The sequence below is a fragment of the Adiantum capillus-veneris genome, chromosome 16 (assembly GCF_014529385.1).
Source record: "Adiantum capillus-veneris isolate H3 chromosome 16, ASM1452938v2, whole genome shotgun sequence".
NCBI lineage: Eukaryota > Viridiplantae > Streptophyta > Polypodiopsida > Polypodiales > Pteridaceae > Adiantum > Adiantum capillus-veneris.
In genome coordinates this window covers 93,055,297-93,069,770 of record NC_140946.1, presented here as the reverse complement: position 1 = coordinate 93,069,770, position 14,474 = coordinate 93,055,297, and positions in this window count along the sequence as shown.

The window sequence follows — 14,474 nt, the reverse complement described above, 5'->3', positions numbered from 1 at the left end:
GAAACAGGTACCAAGGTTAAATGCCTCAGATCCGACAATGGAGGCGAATATTGCAGCCAAGCTTTTGAAAGCTTTTGTACTAGCAATGTCATTCGGAGGCAAAGGACAACCCCAAGGACACCTCAACAAAATGGGATTTCGGAAAGGATGAACAGGACAATCATGGAACGAGCACGAAGCATGCGGCTACATGCAGGCCTACCGCTTGAGCTTTGGGCGGAAGCTGTAAGTACGTCTGTGTACTTAATCAATCGGTCACCCTCAACGGCATTGGATGGGGGAGTTCCAGAAGAGGCACTTCCCTCCTTTTTGATCCGGCTTTGAAAAAATCCCAAAAATTTGAAATTTTTCAAAAATTTCAAAACTCAAATTTCATCTTCTGAAAACCCCCCTAAAACTATTTTATGGTCAAAAAAGCATTTTTTGATCTCAAAAAGTCAAAACGTGCATCCAAAAACCCTAAAATTCAAAATTTTTTAAAAACTTTTAAAAAATCTTTTTTTGCTATCCAGGGCTCCCCCAAAATTAGTTATTAGGCAAAAAGGGATTTTCTCTCTCTAGAACCCCTTTTCCACCCCTCCTTGGTTGCAACCATCACACTCATCCTCTACTCCAACACTCTCTCTCTTTACACCATCTCCATTGCTGCAGCAAGGAAGCTCCTCTCTCCTCCCCTACCACCTTCCATTGCCACACCAAGCAAGGCTTATCCACCTTCTCCTCCCAGTGCCACACCAAGCAAGGGTTGTCCACCTTCTCCTCCCATTGCCACAAGGGTTGACCATTTTCTCATATCACTTTATCACACCTACATTGTAGCAACAAGCAAGGTTCTTCTCCTCCTCCTAGTTTGCTTTGCTCAACCATGGCCAACTCTACTTCGCAAAAGCGACCAAAGAATGAGGTCACAGCACTTGCATGCCACAACACTAGAGGTGTAGATGATGAGTGGGTGCCACAAGAGTTCACCAAACGTGCTTGGGTATACATGCAACCATCTGCTGTTGGCCCTCATCGTGTGCGGAATCATGCAAACTTGGATCTTCATTGGAAAGGAAAGCTCCTTGGCTTCAAGAACCGCAAAGACAAGGGGACCATAGCCATTGTGCAACATGTTTTCTCAATGTCAACCATGCACTTGCAACAACCACCTCGATTTCCAACACATTGTAAGTACATGTTTTGAGAATACAAAGCTAGGTGTGAAATCACAGTGTAATGTTATTATGGATTCATACTTAACATTTGTCATGCATTTATAGTCATATTTCCATCCACGTTGGTGGAGGAGCAGCCACTACATAGTCTCTCTGGCACATTCAATGCTATACATGCGGATATTGGAGCAATAATGTTCCCGCATCTTTGCCCAACCAAACTGGTTCAAAGAAGGATTTTCTTCTATTCTCACTCCTATATTGTCCCTACTTCTACACAAGCATTTGGAATGCTTGAACCCATCAAAGTAACTTCCTTATTAAGTCTGGAGTGGCCGGTCCCAGATTTGTGGTCGGTAGCATCTTTCAAGCAAAAGATGATAATGGATGTCCAAAACTCTTTGAAATACTCTAAAGCTTCTAGGTCTGTGGGCTTGAGCTGGTGTTTGCCTATTCATTGTTTTGTGCACATTTTTAAAGAGTTTGGATTTGTGGAGACTACCACAATGCTTGTATGTAAAGATGCCCATTACGAGGAATTAGGAAGGCTTTTAGAAGAGGACTGGGGTTTTGTGGAGGGCATGCACAACGGGGACCGGTGCCGTTGTAAGGTTGGAGCTTCAGGTATTGGAATGCGCTATTTGAAATCCCGCACCTCCTTGTACATACGATTTCACTATGATCGTTGGATGTGCAAGCTTGGAGTGTGGACTCCCTTACAGAGTGTAGACGGCGCTATTGCAAGATTTGACATTGCAGTGAAGATGCCCAACGATGCTTTGGAGGCAGTCCAAGTGAACAAGCATTGGACTCTCAGTAATGTTCGAGAACATTTGGTTATTATGGGTTTTGAGGCCCTTCAACAAGCACAATTTCGTTTACAAGGTCACAAGGTGAGAATCCTTCCACCACATTTTCAATACATCATGGTTTGTCGATCATTAGATGCTTATTGTAATGAATGTCCGCAGATTGGGAAGAGAATGGAAGACAAATTGAAGGTCGAGGAGGACTGGGGGATAGATGGAACTATGCTATCGATCTTATAACTTTGTAACTCTTGCAATTTTCATATTGATCCCCGCTGTAATCAACATGATTTGCTTCGGCAAATCATGTCTTTGAATATAATTTTTTGCATTGGGATGAGAAATCATTTTTTTGGTGAAAGTGCCTTTTTTTTTTAATGTCTTAAAAAAAGGGTACATTATAAAAGGGGGGCCACCTAACTCATTCACTATTTTCACTTTTGCAACTCCTGAGCTCCTCCACTCTCTATCCACACCCCAGGCTAAACATGGATGCTGCCACAGCCTCTGCATCTGTACCCACATCCACCCCTTTGTCACGCTTCATCCTCTTCCTCAAGGACACCAAATACAAAGGGAAGTTGGACCTCCACACCTTTTTTACTCGTCTCCCTGACCTTGACGCCACAGTTGCCCTTCACATGGATGCATTTGAGGAGATTTCTGCGTTCATGGAGGAGCACATCATAAAATATTCTGTATTTATCCCCCCACATACAAGGATCTGGGTGCCTTGCAATCTTTTGCGCTATATACACAAAGGTGATCGCCCATTCGCCAAGCAGTTGCAACGATTCCAAGAAATTGCAACCAATGCAGGCCATTACTTGGACGAGCAAGCCCCTGGGGTGTCAGCGCTCAAGAAGCGCAAGTTGGGGGTGGAGTACCTTTCTCGGCTCGCAACATTTATCTTCTTGGTGAACGAGGAACCTGATTTGGAGGAGCTCCGCTTACCACACCTTCAAGTTGGGTCCTTTATCAAGGACACCAAGGAGCAGCAGGTTATCCCCATGAACCCTGCAGCGGAAGGAAAAGCACACAAGCTCGAGTACCCTAGGGGTCTTGAGGAAGTGGTTGAGAAATCCATAGTTGCGACTGGCCCTAGTGACACTCCAGTGCCACTACCACTGACGGATGTGGCTATCCCAGAGGTAGAAATTAGCCGCTTCTCCTCAGTGTTAGTGGATGGGGAGGAGTTTGTGTTCCTGCATGATTTGGAAAAAGCATTTGGCCTGCGCATGGATGAATGCTTGAGCGTGCTATGCAACAGCAGCAAATGTCCCTTTGACAATACGCCAGATGCCCTAGAAAGCAAGCTCTTGCCAGATGGGGACTCTGTTGCTGACACTATTGCAGTTGTATGTGCGGAGGTCCTGGCAGCAGAGCAGTTGCACGTGGCTGATGAAGATTTCCAAGCCACGCAAGCCAAGGTTGAGGCTGCTAGGATACCTATGCCATTATGCAACCTCCCATCTGATGATCCAAAGCTTGTATCTGTGGTGCATGGGACCATTGACTTGGATGCAAAGGGCAACAGGGAGGAGGATGACAAGGAGCAGGAGGTAAACTGTATCCTAATTTTCATGTTACTATTTTATCCTTTGTGTCTTTTTTCTCAACCTTCATCGGTTTATGACAGGATGTTGTGGAGATTGATGATTTTGCTGCAAGGACGGGTGGCAAGCGGACGGGCTTTGGACCTCAAGCTTCCCTTGCGCATTACCTCGGACAACCCCCCCCTGGCGATGTGGCCATTATCCATAATGAATTTACTCCCGAAGCCCATTTTATGACTTGGTCGTTAAAAGCTTTGAGCAAGTTTTTGTGTTTGAGTACCATTGCTCAAACTGCGCATCAAGTGTTCCTAGTGCATAGATCCCTTGTATGCACAGCGTTTGGCACTGGCTTTCGTGGTAAAGTGCTTGCCCAGATAGGGATGCATGCTTCCATTGGCTCAACTGACCCAAATGCCATAGTGCAGTCCCTCTTGACTGGGGAGTTGCCTTACGCGCAAAATAGGCGCCAGGAAATGGTCAAAAAAATTCTGAACTCCTCAGATACATGATGTAAAATCACCGTGCTAGAAGGAATAAAAAATATTTGAAATTGTCTCTCTATATTGCAAATTCTTTTCAATCTGATTTGTCAATCTTGAAAATTGTTTCAATTGGTGATATGAATTGTTTTTTGACTTTGTTATTTCAAGGTATGTAATTGCAGTCAATTTGAGTATAATTGTGATTTTTAAGTACCCTAGGGGGTTAGATTAGCCTGTAAGGGGCAAAAAATGCCTGGCCACAAGGGCGCGCAAATGGCCCATCCATCATTTTTGGATGGGCCATTTGCGCGCCCTTGTGGCCAGGCATTTTTTGCCCCTTACAGGCTAATCTAACCCCCTAGGGTACTTAAAAATCACAAATTTATTGCAATGGATTGGTTTTGCATCATTCATTTAAATGCAACCTTTTTATGGCAATTCTAGTATATGTTCACACTCAAGGACACTAGAAAAGCTCAAATCAATTATGAAATGAAGTTTCAAGCAAACTATCACTTGCTTTAGATCTACCTACTACACCCTTGCACCAAAAAGTCAAATTACATTGGACACTTGGTTTCACAATATGTTATTTGTTTTGATATCCTATAAGGAATTCAAAGCTTGAAATGACCAAAAAAAGGTGTCCATAAGGATCCATATTAAATATTGATGCAAAACCAATAGGTTTTAGTAAATTTGGTTATTTTAAGTACCCTTGGGGCTAAATAAGCCTACAAGGGGCAGAATAAGGCCTGGCCACAAGGACGCGCAAATGGCCCATCCATCAGTTTTGGATGGGCCATTTGCGCGTCCTTGTGGCCAGGCATTTTTTTGCCCCTTATAGGCCAATCTACCCCCTAGGGTACTTAAAAAGCACAAATTTATTGCAATGGATTGGTTTTGCATCATTCATTTAAATGCAACCTTTTTATGGCAATTCCAGTATATGTTCACACTCAAGGACACTAGAAAAGCTCAAATCAATTATGAAATGAAGTTTCCAGCAAACTATCACTTGCTTTAGCTCTACCTACTACACCCTTGCACCAAAAAGTCAAATTACATTGGACACTTGGTTTCACAATATGTTATTTGTTTTGATATCCTATAGGGAATTCAAAGCTTGAAATGACCAAAAAAAGGTGTCCATAAGGATCCATATAAAATATTGATGCAAAACCAATAGGTTTTAGTAAATTTGGTTATTTTAAGTACCCTTGGGGGTAGATAAGCCTACAAGGGGCAAAAAAAGGCCTGGCCACAAGGGCGCGCAAATGGCCCATCCATCAGTTTTGGATGGGCCATTTGCGCGCCCTTGTGGCCAGGCCTTTTTCTGCCCCTTGTAGGCTTATCTACCCCTAAGGGTACTTAAAATGCACAAATTTACTGAAATTGACTACAATTACATACAGAACTTGAAATTACAAAGATAATAGATAGAGTAGACACAACTGTTGATCATATTGTCATTGGAAAGTCAAATCATTACAAAGATAAGGGTGTGCAATACAAAAAGAGGGGTAACTTCGGCTAATGCTCGAAGTCTCGTCGCAATCGTCGTGCAAGCTGCATATCTTTTGGCTGTATTGTCACTCGCTTTGCATGAATGGCACATAGGTTGGTATCTTCCAACACTGAAATGATGTGGTCCTCTGCAGCTTCTTGAATAGCCTCTAGCGCTATTGCTTGCATTCTATACTGATTTCCATAGCTTTGAAGCACTTCCTTCACAGTGCGAGCAAAGGGGGCGCTTCGAATCAAGAGCTCCGTCGTCTTCTGGTAGTGGCGGATTTCTGCAAATGCCCTTGCTATTTTTCGGCGCCGCTGCGGTTGTCTTGGGGGCACTTGCACATTTGCTGGCGGGCGGCGTGAAGGCTTCTTGAAAAACTTAGACTTGCGTCTGTTTACATGCTTAGGGGCTGGTTCTGCAGCCTGTTCTGATTCTTCCTCTTCCCTTGGTTGCCGATCTTGTCGTGTGGGGAGAGCTCCCTTGCCTTGAGGCAATGTCTTCCCCCCAACGGCCACCCGGTGTGTGCGCGATATTTTTTCTCGCAGCCATGGTGGCTCACTCTCTGATTCGGTGTCTGTATTGACCACCCGAGTCCTGGATGGTCTTGCTTGTGATTGGGGGCGCGACGGCTGCTCCCTATCGGACTCTGATGTTTGCTGGCCCTCTACTTCTCTCCAGCGCTGGGCACGTTGCTTCATTCTCTTTCTAGGTGTTATATCTTGAGGAGGTGGAGATTCAACAGTCCTTGATGACTCTCGTGCCCTACCACCATGCCCACTACCAGAAGAGTTCCTGGAACGGCCAGGTGTTCGTGGCCGTTTTCTTGTGCCTTTAAGCCATGACGGCTTCTCACATCCTTGGAGGGTGTTTTTGTTGGCAGGCGGATGCTCTTTCGCGGTTTGTTTGGTGCGCGCCATTTCGTTGGTAAGAGCTCACCTGTTCTTAAGAAATGAGTGATTTATGAGAGCATGCAATATTTATAAGGGCCCATTTAAAAAGCGCCCTGTTCACACTAATTTTTTTAAAAGAAGTATTATTTTTTAAATAAACATGTCGCTAAGAGTTGGACCCTGCATTCACGTTTAGTGACTCGCGCAGTATCCACTTTGATCCTTGTCGCACTCTGCATCGCCGCCATGCAGCATGCTTGGTGGGACCTTGCGACATTTGCCACTTGTTGCTATGCTCTTGACGACTCCATTTGCGCACTTCAATAGCAATCTTGGATTGTCGCGCATGCTCCATTGTGAGCTTACGAGCAAATGTTGTGCGAAAAAACCAGTTGAACATCTCCTCCAAATAATTGGATTGCACCATTCCACCATCATGTCGAGTATTTTTGAAGTACACTCCCCTTGCTCGATAATGGGACTTCTCCATGCCTTGAGTGCTAAAAATTTCAAGAGATCCATACTTGTGCATAAAAAATGCACCATGCGCAAACAAGATATGATGTTCACATGAGCAAACGATCCACATTAGTAAATAAAAACAATCCCTTGTAATGAATACACCATGAATGACTTACCATGTAATGTGTGATGTTATTTTCACCCCAAGAAAGGGTGAAGACCTTGGTAAAATCCACCAAAACTTCTTGAAATGATTGCCGTTGTTCTTTTGTTGTGTTGTTAAGGCTCATAAGCTTGACGATTTTATCAAAATGGGCCCAAACTTGCTTGCGCTTGTTTGCAAGCTCGCCATTTGAATCATTGTCAGTAGTAGATTTGCATAACTCCTTCCAAAGCTCCCAAAGGTTACCTGCCTGCTGGTTGGAGCTGCTTTGAGCATCATATCGACTTGGCTTTCCTTCGGAAACTTTCTTCAAAAAGTGTCTAGCTTTTTGTCCACTCATTGACACTTGTTGATCAATTTCATGGGCCTCTCCTGTGTTCTTTGCAGCAACTATAGACACATTTCCACCATGACAGCCAATGGAATTCAAGAGTACCTCCACTCTTTCGATCGCTTCCTGGGACTTTTCCAACGGTTTCATTGTGAAAGCATAGTCAATGTGGAGCTTCAATAGCCTATCAAAAATACGCATGAATGCGTGTAATGTACAAAAATGTACATTCGATAGAGGAAATCGAAAGATTGGATTCCAAGTGTGGTCCTTTTGATCACAGTCTGGGGCATTGAGCATGGGACATCTCAGAATAGACGCTTCCCATTCTCTACCTTCATCTCCGACATCATGACAATCTAACCCTTGTTCTCCATGCCCTTGCCCTGGAAGCATGTAACTGGCCTTTGCACTGCTCTTATGTGATTTTTTTCCATTAGGTTTGTACCCTCGAGTGCAAAATGGACAAGGCATGAGAGAAGAAGCCCCTTGTTTGCAGCCAAGCAAACACTTTATGGTCTTCAAATCCCCACCTAAGTGCCACTCCACATCATAACTACCAAAGCCCTCAATCTCCAACTTCTGACCTGCAATTTGGGAGTGTATTACTTCTGTGATCCATGGAGTTCTCTCAAAAGTCCACGAAAGTACTCCATTGGTCTCTTTGGGCACCTCAATAGCACCCAACCACCAAATATCTTTCTCTGATTGCACGCTAAAAGATAGGGTGGGATATGGCTCGACTGAATCCCTTCGCTTGGTTTGCAGAAGGGCCTCATTCATTAGAGTGACACTTAGCCTCTCTAACCTTCGGCCTTTCACTATTTGACACTCATCGAGTTTCAGCACAAAAGCGACTTTTGTGCCAAGCACTACAAAATAAATAGTTCTAAGACCTTAAACTTCAGCTTCTATGAAAAGAATAATACCAAAGAAAAAAGTAAAGTGTGTCACCTTCTTCAGGTAACTCGTAAAATCTAAGCATGGCTTCTTGAAGCCTTCTAAGATCCACGAAAATATTGTTCCACATTGTGTAAGGAAATCCCTTATTCAAAGGTCTTATGGATTGTTTCTTACCTTTTCCCCTTGTCTTTGTTGCGCACGAAGCATAAAGGGAAGTTGGCATTGTGTCCTCAATGTGTAGGTATGTCCCAATGCGGGAGAACACATCTTCGTTTGTGGCCTTCTTTGCGAGCTTGACCTTGTGAGGAACGGGAAATAGGTTTGTTCTTTGAGGGCATCCTTTAGGAGTTGAAAAATAGCCTGATAGGCTTTGGTGCTGATTCCAGCCTCATCACAAGCTTGTTGAACGTCATCATCATTAACCACATTTCTTAATTTACGCATAAGGTCCTTGGTGACTGCATCCTTAATGTGCTTACCTCCAGGTGATTGTAAGATAGAAATAACGTCCTCGGTATTGAGACAACTAGTGAGAAGGTTGACTCGATTATCTTGGCTTGTTCCACCGCATGCCTCCTGGATGAAGTTTCTAGCAACAAATAAACATAAATGTTAGAAAATAGTGTGAAGTAAGAATGCAGCATGCAAGTAAAGACCAAATCACCTTGTGGCTGTAACTCGTCGTTTGCGTGCTCCTCCGGAATGTGCAAGAGTTTCAATGGATGAATACGGGCGTTTGCGTTCCCTTGCACCAAGGGATGTTTCTTTCAAGTATGTGATGGTGTTGGTAAGCTTCTGGATGTGGGACTCCTTTTCTTGCATTTTTTGTTCAAGACTTTTAACTACCCTCTCCGAAGAGGCAACACTCTCTTGTAATGCCGTCGTCTTGAGGTGAAGAGCTTGACATTCGTGCATCCACATATGCAAAGAAGCACCTGCACCCATACACAGCCGCTTGCAATAGCATAACAAGCCTGCTTCTCCCCTCCCAAGAAATTGAAGAAATGTGGAAAGGCTATTAAACGGTGGATGGAAGCGGCTTATAGGATTGTAAGGGTACAAATGGCCATCCACCCAAATATCAACATTGGTCTCACAAGCGGCGCGACGTTCGTGTGATGACCTTTGATCACCTTCACTAGTGGTCTTCAGTGCAAATGCCGTGGGTAAGCGAATATGTATGCTTTTGGTGTGTGGAGTACGTGGTGGTGGAAGCAAACCATTTGTGATGTCCGTGAGCACCATGGAAGCTGTTGCGTGAGGAAGCAAATGATGAAAAGATAGAGGGGGAAGGGTAGAGAGGCCGAGCAGGATGGGAGGAGAGAAGGAGGGAGGGAGAGGAGGGAGAGATTGGGGAGGAGGAGGAAGGTAGGGGCAGAGAGGGAGAGGAGAGGGAGAGGGAGAGAGGAGGGAGGAGGGAGGAGGGAGGAGGATGAGCGAACAAAATGTTTATTACTTTTTGGGGAAAAAGATTTTTGAAAAAATGGACTTTCTAAGCTTGTGGGTTAAAAAATGGGTCAAAAAATGATTTTTGGATATGTATATATGTTGGGAGGGAGTTTTAAGTAAAAAACAAATAAAAATGAAATTTTTTTTAAAAAGTCAAATTTTGACTCTTTTTGACCCACGTTTTTGCTGATGTGGACACACCCCTATGCTTCCTTCACTTTAAAAAAAGCTAGAGAGAGAAAGCAACCCTTTAGGTCCACATCCTACATTTGTCTAAAAAAAAGGCTAGAAAAGCCTACTCAAAACTACCTTCTTCAATGCCCTTGCCCCCTAAACCCCACACAACATTAGCCTTAATCCCTAAAAATTAGGATTCCTTACAAGGCCCATGCAAAGTTCATATTTCTCCTAATGGATTACATTGTTTGCTAATTGCAAGAGAGGAAGTTTTTTTGGTACTAGAGCAAGCAAGAATGCACTCTTATACATGATGGTGATGAGACACAATGTTGTTGAGAACCACCATGGTGTGTTTGGTAAATTTCTCTTGAAAGATACCTGTAAAACTCATGCGACGATCTCTAAAAAAAGAGATTTCTATTCATCAAAACTCTTTTAAAATTTGTTCGTATAACAAACATAATGTTGTTTGATTTTTAAGACAAACAACTTTTTTTATTAGAGAGAAAGTTAGTAACCTCTTATGAGGTAGATAGATAGTAACCTCTTGCTTTGGAGGGAAGGAATTTCCACTTTAGGAAGGAATAATTTCTAGACAGTAATTGGAAAACAACTTTATTTAACACATTTTTAAAGGTATGTAAGGCTTTCTCTGCTCGTAAGACTTAAGATACAAAATTACGTGTCTTCTTTTGAGAATGTCATCTTATGATAGTGTAAGATATAGTCATGGTTTAATTTTCCTTGGGAAAGATAGTCAAATTTTAGAAATCTATTGATTTGCTGGTACCCTATGAAAAACTTTGTCTCACGATGAAATCTATAGACATAGTACACCAAATTGAATGTAGAAAGTAATGTTGGATTATCTAGAGAAAGAAATGCTAAAACATTGTCTAAACAATGTCTTTGAAAAAATAATTTTGCATCAAAACTTATTATCTTTACATTTGACTAGGGAGCTTTAGCATTGAGAAGTCCTACACATGGTAGTCCATACATAATAATTATGATGCTAGTTAGGTCGGTTATTTATAATAGGTATCACTAGTAGACATCAATCACTGTGAAAATCTCAATACATTTACCACGGCCTTTTATCGCGTTTTGTAGAGAGAGAGTGCAAAATGGGCTTGACATGGAAGAGCGAGGAGGTCGAGGGGAGGGGTTTTGTATTTCAAATATTATCGCGTTCATTATCGCATCTATTACTGCTATTATAGCATCTGATATTACCACGTCTATTTCTTAACCCAAATTAAGCACTTAAACATTCAAATTTTGGTGTTTCTCTCTACTTTGCTTGTGAAAACAAATTAAAGAACACAATATAAAATTTCAATAACCCACATTACTCACTTAAACATTCAAATTTTTTTGTTTCACTCTACTTTTCTTGTGAAAACAAATTAAAGAACATTATGAGAAAAATAATATTTAAACATAAACCAATAATAACATGAAAATGCAAAACATTTCTCCATCTTAAAGTTAGCATGTTGCCTCCATGTAAAACAAGCACTGTCAGATATGATAAGTCAAACATGGACGACATCTTTTGTTGAAACATGGGGATGATAGAGTGAAGCGTGCCCACATTTTACCAGATGGTAGCACCTATGTTAGTTTCTTCAAGTTCTAAAGTTATGCAGGCGCCTCCATGTAAAGCAAGAACTGTTAGAGATGAGAAGCCAAACATGGACGACATCTTTTGTCGAGGCATGGGGATGATAGAGTGAAGTGTGCCCACATTTTACCAGATGGTAGCACCTATGTTAGTTTGTTCAAGTGTTATCTTGCACCAATGTGCACAATACAAAACACTAGCTCCACTTGCATCCATAACGCTTTATAATATCAACACTTCTTTAAAAAATGCAAAGCATTTATCACTTTTCATAAATAAACATTGTTTCAAAAAACTATAGATATTTTGTTATTGATTAAATTAATCACTCTCGCTTGATTAACCTAATTTAGCATTCTTCACAAAGTTAGAGAGAGAAAGAGGGATAGAGAGAGAGATAAATGGACGGCACAAAAATATACTTCCACAACTTAAAGTTTACTAAATGTTTATGAATCATCCTCCAAAAGATCTCTATAAGAAACGATCATCCAATTTTAAGCCCATGGCTCCTAAATCAATAAAGAGAGAAATAGAATTGTCATTTGTGGATGTGTTGGCCTCATCATATTCGATTTTTTCATCCTCCATCTCGTCATCATCGTAATCATGAAAATTGTCCTCGCTAAGACTTACATACGTGGGAATTAAATCATCAATCTCTCTCAATTGGTATAATTAATATTAGAAGCAAGAGGGGGCAAAGAAAGTATTCATTCACCTGTTCACAATTGTGTGGAAAAACTAAATTTTCATACCTCCCTGTGTGATGCACACAAGGACTCTAGTGTGTGATGCACAATAGACTCCACCATGTAGAGGCCATTCTCATGCTATCAAGACACATTTGCAAACCACTTGCACTCAAACATGAGGGTATGATAGGTTCTAAAATTACCCTTTAGTATCCTTTCAATAGTCCGATAGTACCTGGCTTTATCACCATTTTTGTCAAAGTTGCCCATGATGCCACAGTCCATGGTGGTACAACGCTCGTCAATGTGATGTGTACAAAAGTATCGACCCTTTGACCACATAGAAGTAAAGGAAAAGCAATACAGAACTAGAAATATCTTTTATCAATTTCAAAGATAAAATCAAGAAAAAACTATACAATATGGTTTAAGTATACATGAGTACTCTATCTTTGGTACACAACATCGTGCATACTCCCATTATTTGTGAGTGATGTCTTCTCCGCGTGATTTTTCTTCGGTCATTCTCTCATGAATCCACTTAGCACTTATGAGATCTGGGAAACATGCAGGGTGTCTAGGTACTCGGGGTGCTCTTCTGCCTCCATGTGCTTGCTTCCATGCTTCCCTCTCCTGCAAACATCTTGCCTTTTCCATTGTTCACAAAGTCTACCCACTTGGTCATAACCTTTGCTTTGAGCATAGAAAAGTTATTGACTACTTAGGATAGATCCATATCCATGTTAAAAAGAATTGCCTTTCCACTTGGCAAGTGTGAGGTCATCCTTGCATCCTCCTTGTCGCACCACATGTGAGGCATCAAGGGATCAAATTGTGCCAAATACTCCGAGATGTAAAGAAATGCCTCTTGCACAATCCACCCTTTGACCATACATGCCTTTGGCTGGGACAGTAGCCACACAAAATCTTTAGGAGTATTTCAAAATCTCTCTAAAAAGAACATCCATCGTGCATGCACTAATCAACATATAGCAATCTCCTCAACCATGTGAACCAAGAGGTGGATTTGGCTAAGAAGAACCGATCGAGAAAAGGCATCCTGAATGGCACACACGGTGTCCATCGCAAGTGTCCGAGTTGTAGGGATGGCATCTATTTCAGTTTCCTTAGAGCTTACAAATCAATCTCTATCTCCTCTAGTGTCCCGCCTCTTCCCCTCTACCAGCTCTCCCCTCTTTCTCTGTCACACACACACGCACATGCAAGCACACTACCACACAAATATGTACAAACACTATTTCATGCACACACACACACACAGACATGCACACACACACACACATTTTTGGGTCATTTGCGAAGGATTCTTCAAAGGGGGGACTTGCCGCTAATGATGTAGGATGCTCAATCAACCATCTCTACAACTTAAGGTAATCACATAACCTCCCCCCTCTTTCCCTATTGTATTCTACTCCGCGCGCGCACACACACACTTACACGCATAAGGATAGAAACAATAGGAGATTAAGAAGTACACACACCTCATTCATTCAAGACTGATTAATGAAATAGGGATTATCATTAATGGTTTTTTTATGTAGGTGCTTAATTAAGTAGATAAATCTTCTCAAGGGTCATTGTAAACTTGTTTTCTTTGTTTGCAAATGGATGTAAGAGTAGATTTTTTGCAAATGGATTATGATTAGAATAGAAAAAGAAATAGATTAAAAAAAGAGAAAAAAAACTTGAGAAATGAAAGAGGGAGAGTAGATAAAGAAATAGAGTTTTTAAAATAGATAAAAATAGTAAAATGAAAAGAGAAAAGTAGTGGGAGAGAGGAGAGAGAGATGAAAGAAAGACAGAAGATTTTTATGAAAAAAATTATCTTTGGTCTATATAGATATCATAAAGAGGGAAAAAGGGATACACACACACACACACACACACACACACACACACACACAGAAATAAAACGTTGGAGATAGAAAAAGATAGAGAGAGATAGAGAAGAAAAAAGGGGGAGCGAGAGATAGAGATAGAAAAAGGGAGAGAGAAAGAGGGAGAAAAAACAAGAGAGAGAAAGCTGGAGAGATAGAGGGAAAGAGAGGGAGAGAGAGAGAGAGATAGAGAAACAAAGAGAGAGAGAGAGATAGATATATAGATAGATAGATAGATATATAGATAGATAGATAGATATAGATAGATAGATAGATATAGATAGATATATAGATAGATAGAGAGAGATAGATATATAGATAGATAGATAGATAGTTCTATTATCGTCCTTGGAGGTCAA